The sequence below is a fragment of the Vicia villosa genome, unplaced genomic scaffold (genome assembly GCF_029867415.1).
Source record: "Vicia villosa cultivar HV-30 ecotype Madison, WI unplaced genomic scaffold, Vvil1.0 ctg.000048F_1_1, whole genome shotgun sequence".
Classification (NCBI taxonomy): domain Eukaryota; kingdom Viridiplantae; phylum Streptophyta; class Magnoliopsida; order Fabales; family Fabaceae; genus Vicia; species Vicia villosa.
The window spans coordinates 1372171-1392029 of NW_026704980.1; the positions used below are offsets into that span (position 1 = coordinate 1372171).

At 37.5% G+C, this 19859-nt stretch overlaps 1 non-coding gene across 1 annotated transcript; it reads right to left on the reverse strand.

The window, feature by feature from the left end:
• Positions 1–107, reverse strand: LOC131623093 (small nucleolar RNA R71). The gene has a single exon (XR_009290127.1). It is a non-coding gene; the product is annotated as a small nucleolar RNA R71 (small nucleolar RNA).
• Positions 108–19859: the final 19752 nt, after the last annotated feature.

Here is a 19859-nt window from a genome sequence, read left to right on the forward strand (position 1 = left end):
ATGCTCAGAGGTCAAATCAACGGATTTACCCAGAAAGATAACGAATCGCTCTTCGAAGCTTGGGAACGTTACAAGGACATGCTTAGAATATGCCCTCATCATGGACTCGAACCATGGCTGATCATCCATACTTTCTATGGTGGTCTCTTATATAACACTAAAATGACTATAGATGCCGCTGCTGCCGGAGCATTAATGGACAAACCCCATGATGAAGCATACAAACTCATAGAGAACATGGCACAAAACCATTACCAATGGGGTGGAGAACGAGCCGCTCTAGAGAAAGCCCAAACCAAAGGAGGAATGTACAAAATAAGTGGTATAGATCGCGTTAACGCTAAAGTAGACGCTTTAACTCAAAAGATCGAGAATTTAACCATCACTCCTTCAGTCACCGCTGCCGGTGTAACACCTAACTGCGAGATTTGTGGATTGACTGGACATGTAGTTGCTGAATGCCAACTCTTGACTGGAGTCCCATCTGATCAAGTAAATTACGCTCAAGGAAACCCTTATTCTAACACGTACAACCCTGGATGGAAAAACCACCCGAACTTTTCTTATAAGAACAACAATGCGTTGTACGCGCCTGGACAAGCACCTGCTGTACCACCTGGCTACCAAAAAGCGCCTGTAGCTGCTCAAAACACCCCTAGGAAGTCGAACCTAGAAATCATGATGGAGAACTTCATAGCTTCCCAACAACAAACCAATAAAGACTTCCTGAATCAAAACATCCACAATAGCGAGCAACTAAAACAACTATCGAACAAAGTAGATGCTTTAGCTACGCATAACAAAATGTTAGAAACTCAAATCTCACAAGTAGCTCAACAACAAGCACCTACTGCTGCCCCTGCTGGCACGTTTCCTGCTCAACCTCAACCAAATCCTAAAGGACATGCGAACGCGATAACACTACGAAGTGGAACGAATTACGATGGACCCATAGATCCTAGAACCCAAAACGTACCCATGTCACAACAAGAGCCAAAGGAAACCCAAAAGAAAACAACTGACGAACAAACTGCTAAGACTGATGAGAACAATAACGAAGTGGAACCCGAAAAAGAGAAACCTTATGTTCCACCACCACCTTATAAGCCACCAATTCCTTACCCTCAGAGATTAGCTAAATCAAAAACCGAAGCGCAATTTAAAAGATTTGTAGAACTTCTGAAGCAATTAAACATAACCATACCGTTCACAGAAGCCATAACTGAGATGCCTTCGTACGCTAAGTTCTTAAAAGAAATCTTATCAAACAAAAAGAAACTCGAGGATAACGAAACTATAACGCTTACCGCTGAATGTAGCGCTATCATCCAAAACAACATGCCTCCAAAACTGAAAGACCCTGGTAGTTTCTCTATACCCTGCGTAATTGGAAAAACCATCATAGAGAAAGCCTTGTGCGATTTAGGAGCTAGTGTTAGTTTGATGCCTCTTTCGACCTGTAAGAAACTCAACCTAGGTGAGCTTAAAGCAACAAGAATGTCTCTTCAACTAGCAGACCGTTCAGTTAAGTACCCTGTAGGAATGTTAGAGAATATCCCTGTTCGTGTAGGTCAATTCTACATCCCAACTGACTTCATCATTATGGATATCCAAGAAGATTCTAACATCCCGATCATATTAGGAAGACCATTTTTAGCAACCGCTGGTGCAATTATAGATGTAAAGCGAGGAAAGCTTACTTTCGAAGTAGGAGAAGAGAAAATAGAATTTATCCTTTCCCAATTCCTAAAAGCACCTTCTATAATTGACACATGCTGTTCTGCTGACATAATCGACGAGTGTGTCAAGGAAATAGAATCCGAACCAAATAAGGAAACCGAAACCCTAAGAATTCCTATGCCGCCAATTCTTGAAGATGACAACTGGCGTGAGGAATATCAAGATAACCACCTGAGTGAATGCTTAGCTTTAACTCCTGATCCTATACCTGGACCTAAGAAACCTGCTATAGAGCTGAAAACACTTCCTACCGATCTTAGATACGAGTTTCTAGACGAAGAACTAAACCGACCAGTTATAGTGAACGCCAACTTAGGACGAACCGAGACTGAAAAATTACTTAATGTCCTAAGAAAATACCCTACCGCTTTAGGATACAACATATCAGATCTGAAAGGTATAAGCCCTTCTCTGTGTATGCACCGCATTATGCTCGAAGACGATAGTAAAACCTCTAGGGAACATCAAAGGCGAATAAATCCTATTATGAGCGATGTGGTTAAAAAGGAAATCCAAAAACTGCTAGAAGCTGGAATAATATATCCTATATCCGATAGTAAATGGGTTAGTCCTGTTCACGTCGTACCAAAGAAAGGAGGAGTCACTGTAATCACTAATGCAAAAGGAGAATCCGTAGCACAACGTACCCAAACTGGATGGAGAATGTGCATTGACTATAGGAAGCTAAATAAAGCTACCCGAAAAGACCATTTCCCTTTACCTTTCATAGATCAAATGCTCGAACGCCTAGCTAAACACTCACATTTTTGTTATCTGGATGGATACTCCGGATTTTTCCAAATTCCTATCCACCCTGACGACCAAGAGAAGACCACATTCACCTGCCCTTATGGTACATTCGCTTATAGACAAATGCCTTTTGGACTCTGCAATGCACCCGCTGAAGGATAGAAAAACACTTAGAAAGGGGGGGATTGAATAAGTGTGACTTTAAATCTTGGACGATAAAAATAAAATGCACAATTATTTTTATCCTGGTTCGCTGTTAACGAAGCTACTCCAGTCCACCCCCGCAGAGATGATTTACCTCAACCTGAGGATTTAATCCACTAATCGCACGGATTACAATGGTTTTCCACTTAGTTCGCAACTAAGTCTTCCAGAGTCTTCTGATCACACACTGATCACTCCAGGAACAACTGCTTAGATACCCTCTAAGACTTTTCTAGAGTCTACTGATCAACACGATCACTCTAGGCTTAGTTCACTCCTAAGACTTCTCTAGAGTATTCTGATCAACCGATCACTCTAGTTACAAACTGCTCAGCCAACTGCCAAGACTTCCTAGAGTATACTGATCATACGATCACTCTAGTTCCTTACAACTTAATGTAATTCTAAGAGTATTACAAATGCTTCTTAAAAGCGATAATCACAACTGTGATATTTCTCTTAACGTTTAAGCTTAATCTCACTAAAATATTACAACAGCAATGTAGTGAGCTTTGATGAAGATGAAGATTCTGAGTTTTGATTTGAACAGAGTTTCAGCAAGTTTGATATAAGTTGTTTTGGTGCAGAATCGTTAAAATCGTCAACCTTGCTTCTCATCAGAACTTCATATTTATAGGCGTTGAGAAGATGACCGTTGAGTGCATTTAATGCTTTGCGTGTTCCGTACAGCATTGCATTTAATGTTATACGCTTTTGTCAACTACCTCGAGCCTTGTTCACGCTGTGTCTACTGACGTTGCCTTTAGTAGCTTTAACGTTCCTTTTGTCAGTCAGCGTAGTCTGCCACGTGTACTTCCTTCTGATCTGATGTTTGTGAATACGACGTTTGAATATCATCAGAGTCAAACAGCTTGGTGCATAGCATCTTCTGATCTTCTGACCTTGAAGTGCTTCTGAGCGTGATACCATCTTCTGATCTTCAGTGCTTCTGATCTCATGTTCTTCTGATGCTTCCATAGACTCATGTTCTGATTCTGCTTCGACCATCTTCTGATGTCTTGCCAGACCATGTTCTGATGTTGCATGCTGAACCATTTGAGACACAACTTCTGAGCGCTGAATTATGCGTACTCTTTATATATTTCCTGAAAGGGAAATTGCATTGGATTAGAGTACCATATTATCTTAAGCAAAATTCATATTATTGTTATCATCAAAACTAAGATAATTGATAAGAACAAATCTTGTTCTAACACCCGCAACCTTCCAAAGATGCATGATGGCAATATTTGCCGACTTCCTAGATGGAATAATGGAGGTCTTTATGGACGACTTCTCTGTCTGTGGAGGAAGTTTTGAAACATGTTTAGAAAACCTTGAAATGGTGCTTAAACGATGCGTAAGCGTAAACCTAGTCCTTAATTGGGAAAAATGCCATTTCATGGTTCGACAAGGAATTGTACTTGGACACATCGTATCCGATAGAGGAATCGAAGTTGATAAAGCAAAAATCGAAATTATCGAAAACCTTCAACCTCCCAAAACCGTTAGAGAAATAAGAAGTTTTCTGGGACACGCTGGTTTTTACCGACGCTTCATTAAGGATTTCTCTAAAATAACCAAACCCTTAACTGAACTACTTATGAAAGACGCCGAATTCATTTTCACCGATAAATGCACTGAAGCATTTCAAACGCTTAAACGAGCATTAATCTCTGCGCCAATTATGCAACCTCCCGACTGGAATGAGCCTTTCGAAATAATGTGTGACGCAAGTGATTATGCTGTAGGAGCCGTTCTAGGACAAAGAAAGGATAAGAAACTACATGTCATATATTATGCGAGTAGAACCCTAGACGAAGCTCAGATGAATTATGCCACGACAGAAAAAGAATTATTAGCTGTCGTATTCGCATTAGACAAATTCCGTTCTTACCTGGTAGGAGCCAAAATAATCATATACACTGACCACGCCGCCATTAGGTACCTCCTAACCAAAAAGGACGCTAAACCAAGACTTTTGAGATGGATCTTGTTACTACAAGAGTTCGACCTGGAAATTAAAGATAAGAAAGGCACTGAAAATATCGTAGCAGATCACCTCTCTCGATTGGAAAATCTGAAACCCGAACAAGTACCAATTGACGATGATTTCCCTTATGAAAGACTCATCGCCCAATTAGAAGCAAATGAATTCGAACCATACCATCCAAACTCTGAAACCAACAAATTAGAAGACATAGCTTTAGCCCGATCTGACGCACCTTGGTATGCAGATTTCGTAAACTACCTAGCTGCTGGTGTGCTTCCTCCTGATCTAAGTTACCAACAGAAGAAGAAATTCTTCCATGACCTAAAACATTACTATTGGGACGACCCACTCTTGTTCAAAAGAGGCCCCGATGGAATCTTTAGACGTTGTGTACCCGAGGAGGAAATAAGAAGCATAATAACACATTGTCATTCTGCACCGTGTGGAGGACACCATAGCACATCTAGAACCTGCGCCAAAATCCTTCAATCTGGACTATTCTGGCCCAACCTGTGGAAAGACGTCTATTTTGCTGTACTAAGCTGTGATAGATGCCAACGAACTGGAAACATTTCGAGACGCGATGAAATGCCTCAAAAGGGCATTCTTGAAGTAGAAATATTTGACGTCTGGGGAATAGACTTCATGGGACCGTTTCCATCGTCGTTTGGAAATCAATATATACTCGTAGCTGTCGATTACGTTTCAAAATGGATAGAAGCTATTGCTTCTCCTACAAACGATACACGAGTAGTTATCAAACTTTTCAAAAACATCATCTTTCCTAGGTTCGGTGTGCCAAGACTGGTAATTAGCGATGGTGGTTCCCATTTCATTTCAAGAATACTTAAGAAACTCCTTCGAAAATATGGAGTAAATCATCGAATAGCCACACCATACCATCCACAAACAAGCGGTCAAGTAGAAGTATCTAACCGCGAAATAAAACAAATATTGGAGAAAACCGTTGCTATATCTAGGAAAGATTGGTCAACCAAGCTAAATGAAGCTTTATGGGCTTATAGAACAGCTTTCAAAACTCCAATAGGAACTACCCCATTCAAACTCGTTTATGGAAAATCATGCCACCTACCGGTAGAGTTAGAACATAAAGCCTACTGGGCTATTAAGAACTTAAACCTAAACTACACTGCCGCTGGTGAGAAACGACTTCTAGACATAAACGAATTAGAAGAACTTAGACAAGACGCTTACGAAAACGCCAAAATCTATAAAGAGCGAACGAAAAAATGGCACGACAAGCGTATATCTAGGAAAAATTTTAGCATAGGCGATAAAGTGCTTTTATTTAATTCTAGACTAAAATTATTTCCTGGTAAGTTACGATCTAGATGGTCTGGCCCTTTCGAAATAACTAACATATTTCCAAGTGGAGCGATAGAAATCAAAGGAGAAACCGTCAAACCTTTTGTCGTAAATGGGCAACGTCTTAAGTATTACCATCATCTCGAATACGATGAAAACATCGAAGTTTTTAAACTTGACGAACTGCCCGCTCTTTCGAAAAAATAGTTTTCTATTTTAAAATCGTCGAGCTTACGACATTAAACAAAGCGCTTGGTGGGAGACAACCCACATTTATTTATTCTTTTTATTTTTATTTTATTTTATTTTTAAAAATTTTAATCTTTAATTTTCATTTAACTATTCTATTTTTAATTATTCTAGATTTTAATTTTCTTATTTTTTTCATACATCTTATAATACTTATTATAATTATAGCTACTATCTTAACTCGAGAAAATACTTCCTTTTTATAATTATAATTATTATTATAACTTGTTTTATTTAATTTTATTTTTAAAATTAACACTAGCCTAGTTCTAACTTAATCTCAATATTTTCAACTTCTAGGTTTTTCATTTAACTACTAACTACGATGCAAGAAGTTGACAATATGGAAGTTGTGTTCCGTGGTAGAGGACAAGAAGCAAGATTTAACAAGCTGGCTGAAAGACACATGGATTTGACTTGCTATCCTCTCCAACCAACTATGGTGAAGCTTGGTATCGAAGAAAGCATCCTACACCTGCTTAACCAAATCGATTGGACTGGTTCTCACTTGTTCCGCAAGTTTAGCACTTACCGGAAGCTCACTCTGGAATTCTTGAGCTCCCTGACCTATCTTCCAAACTGTGGACAAGGACTGAAAAAAGGAGTTATTCTCTTTAGACTCTTTGGTATGGAGTTTAATTTCTGCATCCGAGATTTTGCTGAAATGTTAGAACTACCTCATGGACCTGATGCGTACGCCCAAGTAGCTGAAGAAAATCTTCCATACTGGGAGTTGGAAAAATACTGGGGCAAGATCACTGGAAACGACAACCCTGAAGAGAATGAATTTCAATCTGAGAACATCCACAATCTTGCTTTCCGCTACTTTCACAAGATCCTTGCTCACTATATTTTTGGCAAACCCGATAATGTCACTGAAGTTACTAGAGAAGAGTTGTTCATCATGTTTTGTACATCTCAGAATCGCCCGGTCAATGCCATCGCATTCATGCTAACAAACTTCGAGCGCATCACGCAAGACGAAGTTTCACCCATTAGGATCGGCGGATTCGTCACTATGATTGCTAATGCCATAGGAATGAGAGTGCCTTTGCTTAGATTGACACCTTTTGGTACCCATACCTCTATGGACATCAATTTCTGCTTTAATCGAGGTATCATCGGTAATCTTGGACCTGATCGTTTTGAATTGCTCATTGATAACAAAGTTTGGTATCAGTTCACCTTACCGAATCCTAGGACGAGTGTGCACAACCCTGCCAACTGGCTTTACTATGGTCAGATTCCTGAGAGAGAGCCATCACCTGAAACTCCTCAAGCTTATGAACATTTTGATGAGGAAATGCCTGCATCTGAATCTGAACCTGAAACACCTCCTGGTTATTATGAACCTTTTCCCGTTGATGAACCCATTCCTGATTACGAACCTCTTCCTATTGATGAACCTATATCTGAGTATGAGCCTGAAACTCGTTCTGAAAATTCTGTTGATGACTACACTGTTGATATGACTGATGTCGAGGTCGAGCAACAACAACCCGCTACATCTACCGCATCGGTGAATCAAAGAATGCCTAATCTGAATACGCACGAGCAAGCCATCACTGCGCTACAACAAGATGTACAACATGTGCGCAACGAGCTACACACTTTGCAAATACATTTCTTCGATTTTATCGACACAGTAAATGCTCAGTTCGACGAAGTTTTCAAACACATTCAGTCTAATCAGAACAACAATAGACGTGGCTAGATGTTACCGTATTAGACTATTAGATTTTATTCTAGTTTTAGTAATTTCTATTCCTAGTTTAGATTTACATTTTTCTGCACTTTTACTTTCTGTTTCTGTTAACACTCAGTACTGGTTTAATATTAAATGCAAAAATTCTTTTGATTACTGCTACTGTGTTACACTGCTATTGACTGCTATATATATACTTGCCTAGTTATCATTTTTGCTGTTAATAGTATTAAAATTCGACACTGTTATGAACTGATGGACAATATTAATGGTATCTGTCAGCACTGTCTGGTCACTTGCAAGCGTGACCCACCTGCCTACAACAGGAGACGCACGTCTCCATCTGTGTGGGACCAGCTGACACGAAACAAGGGACAGGAGACGCACGTCTCCATGCTCTGCCCCAGCAGACTGGCTGCCTGAGACGCACGTCTCCCAAGGCCAGCAGTCGGTTTGACCACGCAGACCACTCTCTTTCCCTCTTGAATTTTGAATTTGAATTTCAAAAGTCATCTTTCAATCTTCTTCATTCTTCCCCTATTTATTCCATTTAAACTCCATTAACCTCATTCATCCTCCATCATTCACCTCTTAAACTCCATTCATTTCCCACTTTTCTATTCTATTCAAACTTCAAACACCACCATTAATCCATTTTAATTCTCCATTAACCACCCCATTTTCAAACCTCACTATAAAACCACAACACCACCACTCTTCTTCTTCACAACTTTCATACCATTCTCTATTTCTCCTACACTACATTTCTATTTTTCATTTCCACACTCACCATGCCTCCACGTTCATTAATCCGTAGTGAGCGTCCCGAGAGACCACCTCCCGACCTTTCAAACATTATCTTCCGAGATGATGACAATGATGCTCAACGAACAAAATATGTCGCTTTCTACGAACGTTCGGTTGTTCCCACAAAATTTGTGAACACCGAGTGTCTAGAAACTTTGGGTCTCATTGATGGTGTTACCCGTTTGCTCACTAAATCTAGCCTCCACCATCTTTGTACCGAACCCGTACCTACTTATGAGCCGCTCGTCTTAGAATTTTTGAGTTCTTTCAACTACGACACTCCCTCTAATCAACCACTCTCAACCGGTAGCATCCAATTCCGGATGTTCAACCGTGAATATGCTCTAGATCAAGATGTCGTAGCTTCATATTTGCATTTTAATCATGCACCAATTGCTCACCGCTCAATCTTTCAAGAACTCAATGGTCGATCCTGGGAGGATCTCGCTTTTGAATTTTGGTTCCATCTCACTGGAGAAAATCCTACCGGTTGGAGAGCTCTCCATGCTTCTCACATTCAAAACCCCGCTATACGTTATTTTCAACGTGTTTTGGGACATACTATTTTTGCGAGATCCAACAACCACAAGGTAAACCAAAATGAATTATTTTTCCTTTACTGTGCGCTTAACAATATCCGTTTCAATGCCGCACCGTTTATGTTCCAACACATCCAAGGTTTAGTTAACGCCCCCGCTACAAATCCATTCTTGCTTGGAGGCATTATTACTACCTTGGCCTGTGCTTTAGGTCTTGGTGACGAGCTCCTCTCACTCTCACATCTCATGAAGCCTGCTCAGTCACTCGATCTCACCTACTGTCGTGACTCCCACTTGGTTTCACCCCGCCATGATGGCCGATACACTTTGGTCGTCAACAAAGTTCCTATTCCTTATGTCATCCTTCCATGCCCTGAAAGAATCAACATCCGTTATGTTCAACGTTGGAGGCTTATTGAAGAAAACCCTCAAGATCACCAACAAGAACATCCTAATGAACCTATGGATGCAAATGAAGAAGAACTCAACCAAGGGCAAGCTGATGTCAACCAACCTCCTCCAAACAACCCTCCGCCTATCACTCTTGAAGCCATGTATGCTGCTATTCAACGCCAAGATCAACTCGTTCAAGCTATGCAGACAAACCAAACTGAAACAATTAGGCTCATCCGAGAGATGCAACAGGAGCACCGTGACTATGCTATTAGGAACGAAAGTCAATACGCTGAAATTGCTACATATTTGCATGATCTTGACATTCGTGTGAATGACTCTCCTGATAGACGTCGCCGTGTTCGTACAAGAGGCGCGAGCAGTTCTCGAAACCGCAACAATGAGGAGTAGTTCTTATGCACTGAGGACATTGCATCATCTAAGTCTGGGGGAGTCGTATTATTTCTATTTCCTTTAGTTTTATTTTTCCCTTCAGTTATTTCCCTTCCTTGTAATGTTTTTCAAATTCAATAAAGAATATTTATGGAATTTAAGTCTTATATGTATAATTCCGTAGTTATTTCAATTTCTTCCATTTTCTTGAGCCATAACAAAATTTTTGCTCCTAAACGATAAACGCAAACCCCACACGTTCGAGAAATACAAAGCTACTCAAACACTCAACGCACTGAAACTGAATATAGTCAATATCCTTATTGTCCCAACACTCTAAAACCCCGAGTATGCGTAACCGATTTGAGTACCCGTTATACCAAAACCACCGACTTTAAGTTTTGAAATAACCCTTAGTAGTTTATTCTAGCAGTCGGCACCGTCTTAGATACAAACTACGCAGAGAGTCGATGAATATAAGTGTATGATCCTCATAATAATAATTATGTGCTTAACCATAAGAAGAAATGTGCCTACTAAGTAAGGTGATCCTCACAAGATCATTTAACCTAACGGTCGCAAATCTCAAATACAAAGAATTTAAAAACTCACTGTCGATTGGTTCAGAAGTCATCTGGTAATGAACTTGGTAGGAAGGACTATTGTCCGATTCCCCACAATCTACAAGTGAATGCTAAGGAGTATACCACATATTGTGCCAGAACTCCATGAGAAGGATCATAGTCACTAACCGACTACTCTGCTATGTGCGTGTCAAGATAATGGGCTTAATGTGATTGCGCGCGAATGAAAAGGGTGAAACATGATGACAAGTCAAAAAGGTCGAGCTATAATGGCATGATTCGGATTGGTATGCATACTGGGAGTTGTTTAGTGTTGTTACTATAGGTTTATTGCTAGATTCATTATCATTATTTCCGAATAAGAACACTATGTAGCTGAGTATGACTGAACGACGTGGTGGAAGTGTGTTTCATTTATCTTTATCTTCTTATTTTGCTTGAGGACAAGCAAAGGTTCAAGTCTGGGGGAATTTGATAACACGATTTTATATCGTATATTTAGCTTAAAATCCATAGATATTTATAGCTTTTTCCGTTTATTATGTTAATTTATTATGATATTACGCGTGTTTTTGCTTTGTTTCAGGTTTTACACTCTTACTATGCCGAATTGTGAAAAAGAGAAGAAATGGAGCCAAAACGACCCTTTTCTATGCCTAAAAGACATAAATTGGGCGCTGAAGTAAAAAGGGAGTGCAATTAAAGGCCAAGTGTGCTGAAAGAGGCCCAAAGACTCAATGAAGCAATCCAGCCCACGAAGGAAAGCAGCCCAAGCCACACAAGTAAGCAGAGACGCACGTCTCTGCCACCTCAGCAAAAGGGAGACGCACGTCTCCACCTCCCTAAATTCTCTCCACTTGAGACGCACGTCTCAAGTCTCCCTGAAGAATAGGAGACGCACGTCTCCACGTCCCAGTCTGCAGAAGTTCCTCTTTTCACGCAAAGCAACTGCAAAGCCCCTCCTATAAATAGGACCAGTCACCTCACTTCAATCTGTCCGATTTCCTGCCAACGAAGTGCTGCCGAAATTGTACCGCGAACTGCTTTTCCTTATTCTGCTTTCATTTAACCGTTTATTTTCTCACAACGATTTCTACACTGGAAATTGTTGTGAACTTTTCGTAGATCTAGCCTTACGTTAGATTTATCGTTTTATTTCATTGTTTTTATTTTCTGCCATTTAAATTCCGAAGAACGATCCAGCCAACCTGTGGTGGAAGTTCGAGTACTTCAAGATTCAATTCAATTCAGATTTATTTTAATTCAGGTTTTTATTTACCGCCTTTATTTATATTATTATTGCATGATATATTATATGCCATTTAATATGCCTATTATTATGAACCGAACCGATTTATGCATGTTTAATCATATTAATATGTCTGGCTAAATTACTAAAGGTGTCGGTATGTAAAGTAAGTTAACCGTAGGGATCCGAAATAAATTGGCTTAAATTACGTTTTATTAATTATCACTTATTTTTGGTTTATATGTCTAGTTTAATTAGTAAGTCTTAAAACCAATAGAGCGAAAGTTTGAGGGCTTAGGACGGTCAAAGGTTAAAACCAATAGAGCGAAAGTTTGAGGACTTTAACTGGATAGTAGACATAGGACATTAGTTTTAAGGATGGCGAAAGCGTATTAAAACTAATTGGAACTTATTTATTTTCAAAAATTGTTTTTACACTCGAGCGGGATGGCGAAAGCGTACGTTAGGGTTATTAGCTTGCTCCGAGTCAACAGAGCGAAAGTTTGAGATTAGGAGATTTAAATAGGTAACAACCTCGTAAAATAGGCATTTTATTAATTACATTGTTTCCAAAAAGCTCTTCTAAAATCTAATGGGATGGCGAAAGCGTACATTAGGATTAGGAAAGTAGTCTGAATCAACAGAGCGAAAGTTTGAGACGAGGATTTTTAATCAATTGGAATTAGTAAAGATTTTTAATTTAATTATGCAAAAGCCAATGGACCTTCGGATTACCTTTAGTTAAACGAAATACATACTGATACCTGTCTTTTATTATTATTCTTTATTTTCTCACAATCACTTTCCCTTAGGAACAATCGAAATTTTAGTACTCCTAGCTTTACATAGTAACCTTAGATAACGGTAGATCGATTCATAGTCCCTGTGGATTCGATATCTTTTAAAACTACACGACACGACTGTGCACTTGCAGTTATCAGATTTATAGACACGTAAAGTCGCGATCAGTGATCAAGATGGTGGATTTGTATAACAGGGATACAACAAAGCTTGCAAGATTAAAGGTGTTAGATTTGTGAGATTCAAGCTCCATAATGAGTCAATAAGGTTGTTGACTGAAGTCAATAAGGTTATTAATGAGAAATTTGATTTCTCTTGGTGAATTCAACAAGAAAGAATATGTTTTCCAATGAGAGAAAGGTATCCTAAGAGTCACGAAGGGGTCGAAGGAAGTCTTGTGAGGCGACAAATGTTGCATCCACAAAACCTTTGTCGAAGACAGAAATTTGGCCCATGAGATTGGGCCATGTCAGTGAAAGGGGTCTGGTTGAATTGGGAAAACAAAATCTGCTTGGTGGCGACAAAGTCGAAAAGCTGAAGATTTATGAACCATGGGTACTTGGAAAATCTTGCAGAATGAAGTTCAACAAAGGCAAACAAAGAACACATGGATCCGTTGATTACATCCATGATTATCTTTGGGGCCTACAAGGTGTCCGTCTCATTTAGGAGCAAGGTATTTTCTATCCATAGTAGATGATTATTCTGGAAAATTATGGGTATTCATCCATAAGATTAAGGATGAAACTTTTGAGAATTTCAAAATTTGGAAGATTCTGGTCGAAAATCAAACTGGCAGAAAAATCAAGAGGTTGAGAACCGATAATGGCCTTGAATTTTACAATGAGGCGTTCGGAAATTTTTGTGTTGCCTCTGGTATTGCAAGGCACAAAACTACTGCAGGTACTCTACAACAAAATGGTTTGGCTGAAATATTCAATCGAACTATTATGGAGACAGTTAGATGCATGTTAACTAGTGTTGTGTTAAAGAAATTGTTTTGGGCTAAGGCTGTTTCAACAGCAACATATATGATAAACATATGTCCTTCGATTATGTTAGATATGAAGATACTTGAAGAAGTTTGGTCGGGACATCAACCAGATCTCGACAAACTGAGAGTATTTGGCTCCGTAGCCTATGCTCACATTAGGCAAGACAAGGTCGAACCTAGATCTCTGAAATGCATGTTCATGGGATACCCTAAAGCAGTTAAAGCTTATAGGCTATGGTGCCTAGAGCCAGGTCACTAGAAGAGTATCATTAGTCTATGTAGTTTTCAATGAAGTTGAAATGGATTTTAAGAAAATTGATGATGTTGGTCGAAGTGCAGAAATATCTGACGAAGAGTTGGAACAGGTAGAGATTCATGTTGAGGTGGAGCATGTTGATGCTAAATTCCATATCCCAGATGAAGTCGAAGAAGAAGAAGATGCTGAGGAAGTTGAGGAAACTGCCGATGACTACCTATTGTCAATAGATAGGCCGAGAAGAGTCATTAAGCCACCTCAGATATTTGGGTATGCAGATCTTATATCTTATGCCTTAATCTTTACAAGTGAAGTTCTAGATGGAGAACCTAGAGACTATAAGGAAGTTATGAGTAGTCAAAATAAGAGTAAATGGTTGAAGGCCATGAATGATGAGATGAAATATCTTCATGATAATAACACCTAGGAACTAATTAAGAAACTTGTTGGAGCAAGATTAGTCAGCGGTAAATGGATTTTCAAAGTTAAAGAAGGAATCGAATGAGTGGCGTCGAAGAGATACAAGGCAAGGTTGGTCGCAAGGGGTTTCACTTTGAAAGAAGGTGTTGATTTTAATGATGTGTTTTCTCCTATTGTGAAACATAGGTCCATTTAAATGTTGCTTGCCATGGTGGCACAGTTTGATCTTGAGCTGCAACAGATGGATGTGAACACTGCATTCTTGTATGGTGATCTAGATGAAACAATCCTAATGAGGAAAACTGAAGGGTATGTCGAAATTGGGAAGGAAGATTATGTGTGCAAGCTAAAAAAAATGTTATATGGACTGAAACAATCTCCTCGACAGTGGAATATAAGATTTGACAAGTTCATGGCACACATAAGTTTCGTTAGAAGCCAGTTCGACTATTGTGTTTACTTCCGTTATCTACCTGGTAATTCATGTGTTATTTTGTTGCTTTATGTGGATGATATTATCATAGCAAACAACAATGTCGAAGAGGTAATGAGGGTGAAGGCTGAACTCAATAAGGAGTTTGATATGAAGGATATGGGAGATGCATCCAAGATCCTTGGGATTGTTATTCGAAGAGATAGAATATAGTCAAAATTATGCTTATCTCAAGAGGCATACCTATGGAAGATTCTCGAAAAGTTTGGTATGTCAAATTCAAAGTCTGTTGCGACTCCGACAAACCCTCAGTTCAAGCTGAGTATTGATCAGTGTCCCAATACTGATGTCGAAAGAGCTTATATGAATAACATTCCATATGCTAATATAATAGGTTCTTTGATGTATGGTATGGTATGTACTAGACCCTACATAGCATATGCAGTAACTCTTGTAAGTAGGAACATGGCGAATCGTGGAAAGGCTCACTGGCAAGCATTGAAGTGGATTCTAAGGTACGTAAATGGGTCTCAGAACAGATAGTAAAGCAGTAATTGAAGGATATGTCGACTCTGACTATGCAGGTTGTATGGATTCTAGAAAATATTTTTGGATATGTTTTCACTATGTTTGGCACAACAACTAGTTAGAAAACAACACTTCAGAAGATTTTTGCTTTATCAACCACTGAAGCGGAATATATTTCCCTCACTGAAGTTGTGAAAGAAGCATTGTGGCTTGAAGATTTTGCAAAAGAGATGAAACTTCAAGGTCCAGGTGTCACTGTTAAATGTGATAGTCAAAGTGTTATACACCTATCGAAGAACTCAGCATATCATGAGTGAACCAAACACATCGATGTGAGGTTGCATTTCATCAGAGGAGTAATCGAGTGTGGAGAAGTCCAGGTGCAGAAGGTTTCGACAGGTCATAATGTTGTTGATATGATCACCAAGACTTTGCCGAGTTGTAAGTTTTTCCACTGTATGCAGTTGATAAAGCTGCATGACGAAAGCTAGTTTGTTCTCTGATATTAGAGTTTGCTCCAAGGTGGAGATTTGTGAGATATTGGATCGAACTCTAGGGGGTCGAAGAGTAACTTCAAGTTCGATAGAGGATAGCATGCAGTCGAAGGTTGCTCACATGCTAGTGTCGAAGACCTACATACTGTAGTCGAAGTGTGTTCTAGTATGTGGGACTCGAAATGTTAGGGTTGTTAGTATTTTGAATTAGGCATGTTTGTTATTTCCAATTGTTTAAGTTAGCTTGTAACCTAAGTTAGCTTGTAATAGGTATTTGTGAAAAAACCCATTAGTTTAGTATGTTAGGTTTATTATAAATAGCATATTAGCCTCTCATCATTGCACGACAAATCCTAATTTAGGGTGAGAGAGTTATTTGTTATTCTTTTAACACTTGTAATCTTGATTCAAAGAGAAAGTAAATAATAGTAGTTATAACCAATTCTTCATTGCTCTTCTTTTTTTCCATTGTGTTTCCTATTATACTCTGTTTTTGGCATCGTTTTCACATTAATAATTAAGTAAATTTTACATTTATATGCAGAGATTTTTGTTGTGATGATGGCCAAGGAAGGAAACGGCTTATTGTAGAGGTTAACATTTGAAATGGTTAGAGACTAACTCTCTAATAGTTACTCTTCCTTTAAAAAATTCTCCATAATTTTGTGGCACGTGAGAATTAGATAGATAAATTGTGTAGAGTTTATCAACGAAATAATTTTCATTATCTTTCATATTAATCGTGAAGGGAATGAGTGTGTTAATGATATTGTTAATATTAGTTTACACACTCATGACAACCAATTATAGAGTGACACTTTTCTAATTATGTGATAATGAATTTATTTTATGTATGCGTTAAAAGAACAAATTAATTTCATGTTACCAAATCTCTAGTCTTAACTCTTAATGACTCAACTACTCCAATATCTTCTAAAGTAATACGCTTGTGGCATTTTATCCGCGAATGACTAAAATAGTGATAAAAATATGAAACTTCTGACTAGTTTTCTTATCTTTTGTATTTTTCCTCTACATATTATCTCTTTAATTTGATATTCGCCTGTAGTTGCAGAAAATTTGCTTATAAAAAACAAAAGATTCTTGGAGATTTCAACCTTGCATTGTTACCTTCTTGTCCTTTACACAAAAATACTTATTAATTGTTCTTTTGTTTATTTTGATTTACCTCATCTTATTGGTGGATTATACTATGATTGTTATTTTGGAAGTTAATAATAAGCATATATGTATTTTTAGAATAAAAGAATGATAGTGCGATTACTTAGTTGCTCCTTACGAACATGATCACGATTATGACTTTTTTATTCTCTATTATATCATCATCCACTGGTAAAGTGTAAAACATGTGGTTATTAGATGAATTTTTCTAATTTTCTATTAAGAGGATCTTACTTTCAACGTTTTGTCTCAATCCCCAACATGTTTGGTATTCATATTCTGAAAAGTTACAATGTCTTGTTGATAAGAGATGTAGTGGGCCTCGAATGAATGTGAGCCACTAGGGTTTTAAACAAATGGCTTAACCTCACTAAAAACAAAGAGTCATGTTGAATTTGAGAGGTAAAGTTTGATTTAGTTGTCAAAAACAAAATTCTCTATATATGCCACTTTATTAATACTAAATAATAAATTAAGTATATTTTGTTAATCTATAATTACTGGAATATTCGGGCGTTCGTCATGATACGTACGTTATTATTTTTCAAAATGTAAATAAAAAAGAAAATTATTTTACCAATGTAGTTATTATTTTTAAAATAAAAACAAAATGATAATAAGAATGAAAAAACACAAAGAAAAAATGACTTAACCAACCAAGAAAATTTGTTATTTTAAAAAATATATATTTATATTTGAAGCTTAAATATAATTTTTTCATTTATACAAATATTTGGATGAACCGTATATTTTTCCGCATGTAAATTTTAAATTTGTAAATAAATATTAGTACCATAAATAAATACATTTTGGTATAAATAATATTTGAAAATAATATTAGTACCATAAATAATATTTGGTATAAATTTAACAATATATTATTTAAAAATATTATTTATTATTTTAATTGTATAAATAAATATTAGTACCATAAATAAATATATTTTGTCCGTGGTTGGATTCATACATAATTTAAAATATATTTACTTTTATTTTCTTTAATTGTAAAAAATGTAATAACCCGTGAGTTCGCACGAATTCTGGTATGGATACTTGTACGTTCATACGGGTACTGGTGCATTATACGTAGGGGTGGCAAAACGGGTCAGGTCCCGCCGGATCGGCCTGTTTGACCCGTCATTTTGGACGAGCTGGGCTCAAGTTTTTGACTCAGTACCTTAAGTTGGCCCGCCCCGCCTAACCCGCTTAAAAAAGTGGGCCAAGGTGGGGCGGATTTTGTCCACGGACTATTTGTTAAAAGTTTTTATTTTTTACTTAGATTAAAAAACTTTTACTATACCAACAACACTCTTCTCTTAATCTAGATTAAGTTGATTGAATTGTATTCTAAATTATTATACATACAAATTAAATTATAATTGTAACGTTCGTTCTATAACTCTCTAATACATATGTTGATTGAAAAAGCTTGAAATAAAATAAACAATTGTATGACATGCATAATTATTAAGTTGTCAACACATTAGTTTACATGTTATCTTTAAAAATAGATGTTGGTGGTAAGAAAATGAAGGATTTGATGAGTGTATACATGTGACAAATCTACTATATATCTACCCAATATTATTAGATTTACCAATCTGACAAAAATGCCCTTTGTTAAAAAAATGTTTACACACAAAAAAGGATAATTTGGTAACTAACAAAATTACGCTACCATTTTTCTATTGTCTTAACAAGTGTTATGCTCCTATTGGTTCTTATTTCCCAATAAACTACTTTCTCTTTTCTCTCTTATTTGAATTTCACGTTACCTTTTCTCTCATACAGCCCCCTTCACGTCTCCTTTTTTTTCTCCCCTAATCCTAGCCGCCGCAGCCCCTTCTCTCTTTCTCTCTGTCTTCTCTCATATCTCTTTTTCGCCAAAACCGTAAAAACACCGCCGCCGCTGCCTTTCTCCTCTTACTTTGTAATCTCTCCTTTTTCAGATCAAGATCCTCCATTCTCTCACGTCAATTATGAGACTTAAAAAACAGATCCATTTCTTCATCCATATCCTACATCTTGCCATTTCATCTGAGGCAAACTTCTGTTTTCATGGAACTTAATCGCCATTTCATGATTTCATGGTTTTTTCACTCCTCGCGGATACCAACATCATGGTTTTTTAAGATCCACGGGTCAATCTTCACGAAAATGAAGAAAAAGACAGGTTTGCACGATTTAGACAACGGATCTATATAGTGTGTACGTGATTATATAGTGAGTCCATTCACTTTATTTTTCGGTTTAATTTTCCATTTGGATTAAGCCTACGTAGACAATATTGAAGAGGAAGAGATCTCTTTCTCTCTTTTGTTCTTACCTTTTGGTTGTGTTTTTTTTCTGGATTTTGTCTCATGAACGAGGTTGAAAAGAAAGAGGTGAAGAGGTAGCAGACAACAAAAGACATTCAACACCAATGGAACCCGTACTTTGGCACTGAGAGAGTGAGATCCATAGTGTTACATGGTAAGTGATTGGATTCCCATCTTTTTAACTTTTCCATTGGGTGAATAAGTTTCCTTACTTTTGCACTCTTCATGTTTGATATAATGCTTCTTTGAACTTTTACTTATAATTCAACTTTTCAAATAATGTTTATAAAACTGAGATTTTATTTATTTTTGTTTAAATTTTATTTTGTAATTTGTAGTTTATGATTAATCTAATATAAATTAGTTTATGATTAATTTTTTTATTTTTTTTAAAACTGAGCTTTTATTTCATTTTGTTTAAATTCTTATTCTGTTAATTCATGTTCATATCTTGGAGCTTGACTTAGTTTAGCATGAGTTTTGAGCTTGTCTATATTTCCT